The sequence below is a fragment of the Aquarana catesbeiana genome, linkage group LG08 (assembly GCF_042186555.1).
Source record: "Aquarana catesbeiana isolate 2022-GZ linkage group LG08, ASM4218655v1, whole genome shotgun sequence".
In the NCBI taxonomy this organism is placed as follows: Eukaryota; Metazoa; Chordata; class Amphibia; order Anura; family Ranidae; genus Aquarana; species Aquarana catesbeiana.
Genome location: NC_133331.1, coordinates 261,567,088 through 261,577,769, shown reverse-complemented (window position 1 = coordinate 261,577,769; position 10,682 = coordinate 261,567,088). Strand labels below are relative to the sequence as shown.

The 10,682-nt window shown below is 44.4% G+C and overlaps 1 pseudogene; it reads left to right on the top strand.

Moving 5' to 3' along the window:
- Nucleotides 1-2,180: 2,180 nt before the first annotated feature.
- LOC141106932 (U2 spliceosomal RNA) lies at nucleotides 2,181-2,313 on the top strand (annotated as a pseudogene).
- Nucleotides 2,314-10,682: the final 8,369 nt, after the last annotated feature.

Here is a 10,682-nt window from a genome sequence, read left to right as displayed (position 1 = left end):
AAGGACAAAGCTGACTGTAACCCACAAGTCTGAGAGTCTGGCACCTTTCTGATCAAAATGAATACTCATTGTTGTTAAATGTTCCCATGCATCTAGTGGGTTGCAGTGGTGGCCCGCCCATAGGTGCAGGGGTGCCGCACCCCCCCCAAGCCCAAAAACATTTTTAAAAATACTGGCCCTTTAAATGTGTGCTGGATGCCAGAGACATGGGTGTATGGGAAGTATGACATGCAATCACCAAAAATAAATAAAGGGCCGGCATTTTTTTAATTTTTAATTTATTTTTGGTGATTGCAGCATATCATGCTTCCCATAAACCCATGTCTCCGGCATCCCGCACACACTTAAAGGGCCAGTATTTGTTAATTTTTTAAGTGTGTGCAGGGTGCTGGACACATAGTGTTTGCAATCACGTGATTGCAAACAAGAAGCTCTATTGGCTTCCTTTAGAAAGTCCTTGGGGCGCTGAGCTCTGCGCCCTGAACACTCTCTCTATAGCATTGTCCCCTGCTGTGGTGTGGGTCCGGCGCTGTCACTCCTGGTTTCTCAGAATCATCTCGGTTGGTCTGAAGGTGGATGGAAGGCGACTTGTGCGAGAGCTGTGAGTACGAGGGGGGGAGATGGGGGTCCTCCAATGTAAAGGAGGACTCTGATGGGGACATCTAATGTAAAGGGGGTCTCTGATGGTGACATCTAATGTAAAGGGGGTCTCTGATGGTGACATCTGATGTAAAGGAGGACTCTGATGGTGACATCTAATGTAAAGGAGGACTCTGATGGTGACATCTGATGTAAATGACGACTCTGATGGGGACATCTGATGTAAATGACGACTCTGATGGGGACATCTGATGTAAATGACGACTCTGATGGGGACATCTGATGTAAAGGAGGACTCTGATGGGGACAGCTAATGTAAAGGAGGACTCTGATGGGGACAGCTAATGTAAAGGAGGACTCTGATCTGATGGTGACATCTAATGTAAAGGGGGGCTCTGATGGTGACATCTAATGTAAAGGGGGTCTCTGATGGGGAGATTTAATGTAAAGGGGGACTCTGATGGTGACATCTAATGTAAAGGAGGACTCTGATGGTGACATCTAATGTAAAGGAGGACTCTGATGGTGACATCTGATGTAAAGGAGGACTCTGATGGTGACATCTGATGTAAAGGAGGACTCTGATGGGGACACCTGATGTATAGGGGGGCTCTAATGAGGACACCTTATGTTAAGTGGTTTTATTTTATTTTACTTGAAACGTGGATGTGATTGGCCTACTGCGACGGGCACAGTGAGGCTGCATATGATGGGCACAGTGAGGCTGAAATTGATGGGCACAGTTTTATCTAGCTGTAATGATACATAATCACCTGATAAAAATTTGAGCACCAGCCGCCACTGGTGGGTTGTGTGTTTCCAGCTTCCTGGGGGCATTATCGCAATAGAAGTGAAGCCTCAGGGTGGTAAGACGAGTAAGGTATGTGAGCTATCCCATAACTGTGACCCAACCAAAATAGGTTAAAATATATGTAAGACAAATCAATATAACATCACATAAGATAAAAGTTTATTTTAATTTCAACATATTAAAAAATCTGCAGCTTTCTTTAAACCATTTGACCCTCTGGCGTTTTCTGACACTTTTTGTTTTCATGTAACAATCAGTATTTTTTGCTAGAAAATTTCTTAGAACCCTCAATCATTATGTCTTTTTTAAAGCAGAGGCCCTAGAGAATAAATTGGTGGGTGTTGGAATTTTTTTGTGTCACACAGTATTTGCACAGCGTTTTTTTTTTGGGGGGGGGAGGGGGGGGTGGAATTCTCATGCAAAACAACACAATGCATAAACCAATTTTTGGTAAAATATAAAAGATGATATTATGCTGAGTAAATAAATACCAAACATGTCATGCTTTAAAATTGTGCATGCCCGTGACAAGCGACGTACATTTTACTATCCATAGGCAATGCTTTACAGGTTACAATTTTAGATTTACACAGAAGATCTGTTGCTAGATTTACTGCCCATGATCTGACGTTTGCGGTGATACTTCACATGTGTAAGACTACCACTGTTTGCGTGAATGTGGGACCAACGCGTGCGTGAGCATGGAAGAGATGGAGGCATTGCGCAGTATCATAACCAATGAGGTTCACCTGAGGCATGATTTTTGCTTATCGCTTCTCAGCCTTTTGGCTAAGATCAAGTGTAGTATCTGTTCTTATCAGTTTCCAGGAGGTGGCGCTTGCTTCCGTCCCTGATCTATGGCGAAGTAGAGATGGGATGGCGGTTGCTATGCAAAACCTGCTGGAGTGAAGGTAACCCGGAGCGGTTTGTAGCCGAAAAGGAAGCCTTTTGATGGGTACAGAGAACCATTTGGTCTGGCCGGAGTGTCGGGTCCCTGGCTTTCTGGCCTGGATTGGGGCAGCTCTAGCTCCAGACAGTTATTCGGGAGAGAACACTGGCTCCCCTTACTCCCACCGGGGGAGCGGCCAGTATTTCCCGAATGTAATTAGGTAGGAGGGACGGAACAACGGTGAGGCCTGATGGTAAAGGGCCTTCCTGCCTGGGGTGGGGGCTGCTGTGGCCTGGGCTGTGGGTCAGGGTTGCTTTGAAAAGCAAGTGGTGAATGTCCCCCTGAAGTGGCAGTTCAGGGGTGCCATACAGTCACTGTGTTTAGGCACTTGATTTTATGGCACCATGGTCACTTCACCACTACACACGTTTTTCACACCTGCCTCTTGGGACCAGCCTTTTGGCTAGGACCAAGGGAAATTTTTATTCCTGGCTGGAGGGCCGGCCATTGTATTGCACAATGGTCACTTTCACTCTCCCACCTCCCTATCTCCCCACTCTTTTTATTCATCCCCGTGTTTGTCACCTTTTTGTATTTTTTTGTTTGATGTGTATACACGTTTGTCACTGTGTGATGAGTAGGGTGTGGGTCCTCGGGCCTACTCTGAAAGCCTCGGGAAGGGGTGGACAAAGGCCTTCTGGCTTGGTTCGCCCTCTCCTTTGGGGGTCTCCCTTCGGGGGAGCCCCACCTAGTACTTGGGTGGGTCTGTTTCGGCAGGGGCCCCTGGATGATGTGACTCTATCACGAAACGCCGCGTAGGGCAGAGCGACGCAAAACGCCGCGTAGGGCAGAGCGACGCAAAACGCCACGTAGGGCAGGGGCCTCTGGATGATGTGACTCTATCACGAAACGCCACGTAGGGCAGAGCGACGTGTTCTCGTCACCTCCCATTGCTGCTGTTGTTTCCAGTAGGACGGGCTGTCTGTGAGCTTCCGGCTGGCGCTCCAGACTACACTACATGCCTACTATTGTCTACTAACATGTGAGTTTAACTTTTTACTTATCCAATAAAGTCAATGATTTTACACTATATGGAGCCTTTTTTTCCATCTATGACCGTATATGCAATGCTGTGGGCTGATGTCTGAGTACCTGTCAGTGTGAACATCTTTAGCCTGACCCTGCAGTCTTTGATGTCCCATCTCGGTATAAGGTCTCTGATCCATTGGTCGTGGTTCGAAGCAGTATTAACAAACAGCTTTCTCTGATCCTCTGTAACGGGGGATCATGAGTTTCTGGTAAGCGGCCAGTCTGATTTCACGGTGGTGGAGCAAGCACGCTTTTTTCTTCTCACAGCAAGAATTTATGTTTTTTGGAACTTTTTTAAGATACTTTCATATCACTTGGGTGATTTATTTTTTATACATGGACTTTTTATTATCACTTTGAACATTTTATTTTTGGATTGATTATTCATTTGACATGTGTTTTGTATATCATGTATACACTAAAGGGGAACTCTTCACTTAGTTCTAAATATTTGGTTTGGTGATGATGTGTATGATCACCAATCTGTTTTAGCGCGATTCAACCCCTCTTTTTTTCTAGTTTAGAGGTAAACATGAGGTCTTGGGCTAGAATTATTGCTATTGTTCTGGTTGTGGCAATACCTCACATGTGATATGATTGTTGTTTACATATCTGTACAGGGCCTATGTGCGCATTCTCATTTGCATATGAGCACGCTGGGGGTGGGTGGGGGAACTTTGAACAACATCCCTTGTGATAGCATGGGTCGTGAAAAATCCGCTTTATGTAGAGATCTGGGTTCTATTAGAACCTAGATCTCTCTTCTGCCCTCCAAAGCAGCCCATCAAACCGCTCTCGGTTTGATAGGGTTGATTTACTAGCCGGTAATGGCTAGTAAACAAATAACCGAAACTGGAAGTGCCTCGCTTGTCTCTATGGCTAGCCAGTGCGACCGCCAGCAGCAGCCCTGGGTTCCCCGCTGGGATGTAAGAGTCCGGAATCGGTGACAGGGGGGCCCTTCTGCTGCTTGTAGAAGTGATTGAGCGGCTAGCTTGCTCGTACAGCCGTTCGCATCACTTTTACCAAAAAGGGCATAGCTAGAGTAAAGATTGATATCAGGAAAATGGCTGCAGCCATCATCCTGATTTTAACACCACTTTCCTGAGAATGTATATATGTATATATATATATATATATATATATATATATATATATATATATATATGTACAGGGAATGGTTTAATATCCTTCCATGAAGGTCCTTGTTCAGACACTTCCTGTTATAGGGTGACAACGCTCTCCCAGCTATGACTCTGTATTGTAACCCTGTCACATGTGCTTCTGGTAGGGACTGTAAGCGGATTCAAATCACATTACACAGACATGGTTAACTGTTGTCATGACTGGGAAATCCACCCTAAAATGTGCCATGCAGCCATTGCTGGAGTGCATGTCGACAAGAAATGGCTGAAAAGAGGCTGCAGCTGAGAATCAGCAAAGCATGAAAAAGATTGAACACAAATATTTTTTATTTTTTTAATGGCAATTATTTAATACACAGGACTTAAGCAAATTTGAAATATAATAAAAGAACTAGTGCTTCTCTTTACACACCTGTTTATTTTCTACATGCATTTTTCAGTCAAGAAAGCAATGATATTAGGCTCAGTTAGGAATCAAAATAATTCTTATGGCTATTTTGCTAACTTTTCAGTTGTTCTTGTGTGAAGATTTGTTTCACTGGCAGGTGAATGTTTTACATAAATAACATTAATATATAACTTGAGTTGGAGCAATATATTTCTTTCCTTGTTGTGCCTATGACACAAATTCTGTCATTATTTAACTTTTATTTCTATAGGGCCATTTAAAAAGTTTAAAGGACCACTATAGTGAAACATATGGTAGTTTAGAAACTGTATGAGGTTAATACCTGTAATGATACAACCCCAATTCCAAAAAACGTTGGGACACTGTGTAAAATCTACATAAAAACAGAATGCAATGATTTGCAAATCTAATGAACCCAAATTTTATTCACAACAGAAATAGACATGCCAAATGTTTAAACTGAGAAAATTGACCAACTTAAGAAAAATAAGGTCATTTTTACATAAAATAGTAAAAGTAACATGTCAAAAAGTTGAAACAGGGCCATGTTTACCACGGTGTAGCTTCCCCTCTTCTTTTAAAGCGTAACTCCACTTTTGTTGAGAAAAAAAAACCTTCCCCTCTGGGTGATCTCTGTACATTACAAGGATTATACCAACCTTTGTTGCAGATTCCTACCTTTTGTTATTCTGAAGAAATCCCTGTGTGTACCTCTGTGCAGAGTGGGTCTAATGGGAGTGGTTTCATAATTATCAATCAGCTGTGCAGTTGCAGAGCACTAATGAGGAAAGCTGTTGGGCCTGCATCCCTTTAAATGTGTTCCTATTGGAAAGATCTCACCAAAAATGAAATTTCCAGGGGATGTCTGAAATCTGACTTGTATCTTAGACAGACTTCTGGGAAAATCGGTGAGCCAATCACACAAGCAGGAAATTATGTTTCTGAGGGGCATTCTGTACACATTCTGTGTACAGAACAACTCCAGGTAGCCATATTGCATTCCATTTTCAGAAAATTACAGCAGCTGCAGATTGAAAAGGAAAGGTCATTTCTAATATCATTCAATTACAATATGACTTGTATCGCAATTGTATATGCTATATTATTTTTTCTTTATCTGCTATTTTTCCCCACAAAAGTGGCGTTACCCTTTATCATCACTCTGTAAACGTCTTGGAACCGAGGAGACCAGTTGCTGGAGTTTTGGGAGATGAATGATGTCCAATTCTTGCCTCCCAAACCTGGATCTATCTTTCAGCACTGATGGTGTCTTTCCAGAAGCTTCCAATTCCATATGAATCAATGCACCCCCATACCATCAAAGATGCAGGCTTTTGATCTGAGAGTGCTGACAATAAGCCGAAAGGTCCCTCTCCTCTTTAGTCCATAGGACGCGGTGCCTATGGTTTCCAAAAAGAATGTAAAATTTCTATTTGACCACAGAACAGTTTTCCACTTTGCAACAGACCATTTAAATGGTCTTGTGCCCAGAGAAAATGGCGGTGTTTATGTATTATGTTCAGATATAGCTTCTTCTTTGCATGATAGAGCTTTATCTTGCATATTTGGATGGCATGGCAAACTGTGTTCACAGAGAGTGATTTTTGGAAGTATTCCTGAGCCCATGCAGTGATGTCCATCACAGAATCATGTCTGTTTTTAATGCAGCCTTGTCCCTTGTGCACAGAAATTTCTCCAGATTCTCTGAATCTTTCGATGATATTATGTACTGTAAATGATGTCATGTTTCAAGTCTTTGATGAACAATTGCAGAATAATGTTTCTCAATGTAAAATTGCAATTTTTAGAAGCAGATTTTCACAGATTGATGAACATCTGCCCATCATTACTTCTGAGACACTCTGGGGTTGATTTACTAAAAGTAGAGCATGCAAAATCTGGTGCAGCTCTGCATAGAAACCAATCAGCTTCCAGGTTTTTTTCTTGGCAAAGCTTAATTGAACACGCTGAAGTTAGAAGCTGATTGGATGCCATGTGCAGCTGCACAAGATTTTGCACTCTCCTGTTTTGTAAATCAACCCCTTCGACTCTCTAAGATGCTGTTTTTTTACCTAATCATGTTACTAACCAGAGGCAAAAAGATAATAAAGACTTCTGCGCTACTATGTGTGATTCTAGAAGAAAGGGGTTAGTCAAATGAACCACTTGACGACCGCCTCACTACGTGATCTGCCTTCCGCGGGTGAGGGGTCCGATCGGACCCCCCCCGGTGCCCGAGGCGGTCGCCATGTCTTACTGGGCAATGAGAGGTCAGGGGGAGGCCATCCATTGTTGGCCACCCCCTCCCGATCACTCCCGGCGAATGAAAACACTTCCTTTCCCTATGTAATGTAAACAGAGGGAGAGGAAGTGATGTCATCCCTCCTCGAGCCGGTCTTTTCGATCCGGCGCCGAGGAGAGAAGACATCAAGTAAGTCTGCACAACACTACACTTCCAGTAGAACATGCCAGGCACACTTGTAACCCCCCTTCACCCCCCTGTATCCCCTGTCACACTGACACCAATAGCAGTTTTTTTTTTTTTTTTTGCATTGGTGTCAGTTTGTGACAGTTATAAGTGTTAGGGCAGTTAGGTTAGCCCCCTTTAGGTCCAGGGTACCCCCCTAACCCCCCCTAATAAAGGTTAACCCCGTGATCACCCCCCGTCACCAATGTCGCTAAGCGATCGTTTTTCTGATCGCTGTATTAGTGACACAGGTGACGCTAGTTAGGGAGGTAAATATATAGGTTCGCTGTCAGTGTTTTATAGCGACAGGGACCCCCATATACTACCTGCTAAAGGTTTTAACCCCCTGATTGCCCCCTAGTTAACCCTTTCACCAGCGATCACCGTATAAGTGTTACGGGTGACGCTGGTTAGCTAGTTTGTTTTTTGTAGTTTATTATAGTTTATTATAGTTTTAGGGCACCCGCCGTTTATTACCTTATAAAGGTTTAACCCCCTAATTGCCCGGCGGTGATATAAATTACGTTTTTAGGGTCAGATAAGGTCTGCGTCGCCCCAGGCAGCGTCAGGTTAGCGCCAGTACCGCTAAAACCCACGCACGCAGCATACACCTCCCTTAGTGCTATAGTATCTGAGCGGATCGATATCTGATCCGATCAGATCTATACTCCCCAGCAGTTTAGGGTTCCCATAAACACAGTGTTAGCGGGATCAGCCCAGATACCTGCTAGCACCTGCGTTTTGCCCCTCGGCCCAGCCCTGCCCAGCCCACCCAAGTGCAGTATCGATCGATAACTGACACTTACAAAACAATAAGCACACATAACTGCAGCGTTCGCAGAGTCAGGCCTGATCCCTGCGATCGCTAACAGTTTTTTGGTAGCGTTTAGGTACAGTCGCTGACAGTCAGGAGGTTTTTTGCCTGTGAGTCTCACTAGTGTACCCCTAAATTTAGAGCCCAAAATGGCAAATCGAAGGTACACTAGTGAAGAGGCCTACACGTTTCTGAGCATGACAGATAGTGAAGAGAAAGTCACTCATCTGTCAAGTTCAGGCTCAGAATACGAACCTGTAGAGGACAGCGGCTCCATGACAGATAGCTCTAACGACGGAGTTGTGGTCCCTTCTAGGGTCAGGCATACCAGACCCCAATCTTCTTCTGTCCTTGAAGTGCAAGAACCGCAGGGCTCTCGTATGGAGCAGAGAAGTACTAGTGCCGCTATTCCTTCTGGTGAACTGGCAAGCACCAGCGGCCTAGTACACCCTGGTCGTACATCCAGCACTGCAGTATCATGTGGTGACGTGGCGAGTCCCATAAGTGCAGTTCAAGCTGGTGAGGTGGCAAGCACTAGTAGTGTCCTGCTGCCACCAAGAAGACAAAGACAGGCCCGTCGTGCCCATAGTGCCCTTCCTGCTGCATTCGCCAATCCGAATTGGGAACCCACCACTTCTGCAGCACCCGTACTTCCCCCTTTCACTGGCTAACCCGGAATTCAGGTGGAAACAGTTGACTTTACGCCACTGGATTTTTATTTACTGTTTTTCACCGAAGATCTCTATAGATCTATTGTGGACCAAAGCAATTTGTACGCTGGTCAACACATCGCCACTATTCCCCAGTCCTCCCTTGCCAGAGATTGGAGACCAATTACGGTCTCCGAATTTAAGATCTTTCTGGGCCTTTCCCTCCTCATGGGCTTGAATAAAAAGAGTAAGTTGCGGTCATATTGGTCCACTGACCCAATTTACCATTCGCCCTTGTTCTCTGCTTCCATGGCCAGGGCACGATACGAGCAGATTTTGCGGTTCCTGCACTTCAACGACAATGAACTCTGTCGTCCTCGTGGAGACCCTGCATACGATCGGCTCTACAAAATTCGGCCCCTCGTAAACCACTTCAACCAACGTTTTGCAGACCTGTTTACCCCCCATCAAGTTGTCTGCGTTGATGAGTCCCTGATTAAATTTTCTGGCCGCTTGTCATTCAAACAGTACCTTCCCAGCAAGCGTGCCAGATACGGGGTCAAGATGTATAAGCTCTGTGACAGGGCCACAGGCTATACATGTAGTTTTATGGTTTACGAGGGCAAAGATAGTCACGTAGAGCTGACAAACTGCCCTGACTACATAAGGAGCGCTGGCAAGATAGTGTGGGACTTGGTGTCACCCTTATTCGGAAAGGGGTACCACTTGTACGTGGACAATTATTATACGAGCGTGCCACTTTTTAGTCACTTGTTTGATCATCAGATTGGAGCATGTGGCACCGTGCGACCTAATCGCCGGGGCTTTCCCCAGCGGCTTGTAGTTTCCCATCTTAGGCTGGGGGAGAGAGCCTGCTTGAAGTATAATAACTTGCTCGTTATGAAGTGGAGGGATAAGAAGAATGTTTTCGTTCTCATCTCCCTTCATGCAGACACGATGACCCAAATTACTACGGCGACTGGTGTTGTGGAGAAACCCCTCTGTGTCCAAGAATATAACCTTAATATGGGAGGGGTGGACCTCAACGACCAGTTGTTGGCGCCATACCTAGTTGCCCGTAAGGCCAGACGCTGGTACAAAAAAAAGTGTCTGTTTATTTATTTCAATTGGCTTTGCTGAATGCTCATGTGCTATACAGAGCTTCAGGACGGACTGGATCCTTCCTTAAATTCCAGGAAGAGATCGTCAAAGCCCTTCTGTTTCCAGACGGTGCTCTACCTCACCTTCCCCAACCAAATACAGTAAGCCGGCTGCATGAGAGGCATTTTCCTTATGCCCTCCCGCGTACCCCTACCCAACGAGCCCCCCAAAAAAGATGTTGTGTCTGCAGCAAGCGCGGATTTAGGCGTGACACCCGGTATTATTGTCCCTCCTGTCCTGGCAATCCTGGTCTTTGCATGGGTGAATGTTTTGAACGCTACCATACACTAGTTGAGTATTAGCGTAGGGTACAGCACTGCACAGACTAGCACACACTTTCACAGGGTCTCCCAAGATGCCATTGCATTTTGAGAGACCCAAACCTGGAACCAGTTACAAAAGTTAAAAGTTACTAAAAAAAGTATAAAAAAAAAAAATAACAATAAAAAAAAATAAAAACACAAAAAAAAATAAAATAAAAAAAACAAAAATAGTTGTTGTTTTATTGTTCTCTCTCTCTCTATTCTCTCTCTATTGTTCTGCTCTTTTTTACTGTATTCTATTCTGCAATGTTTTATTGTTATTATGTTTTACCATGTTTGCTTTTCAGATTTTTTATACTTTACTGTTTACTGTGTTTTGTTGGTAAC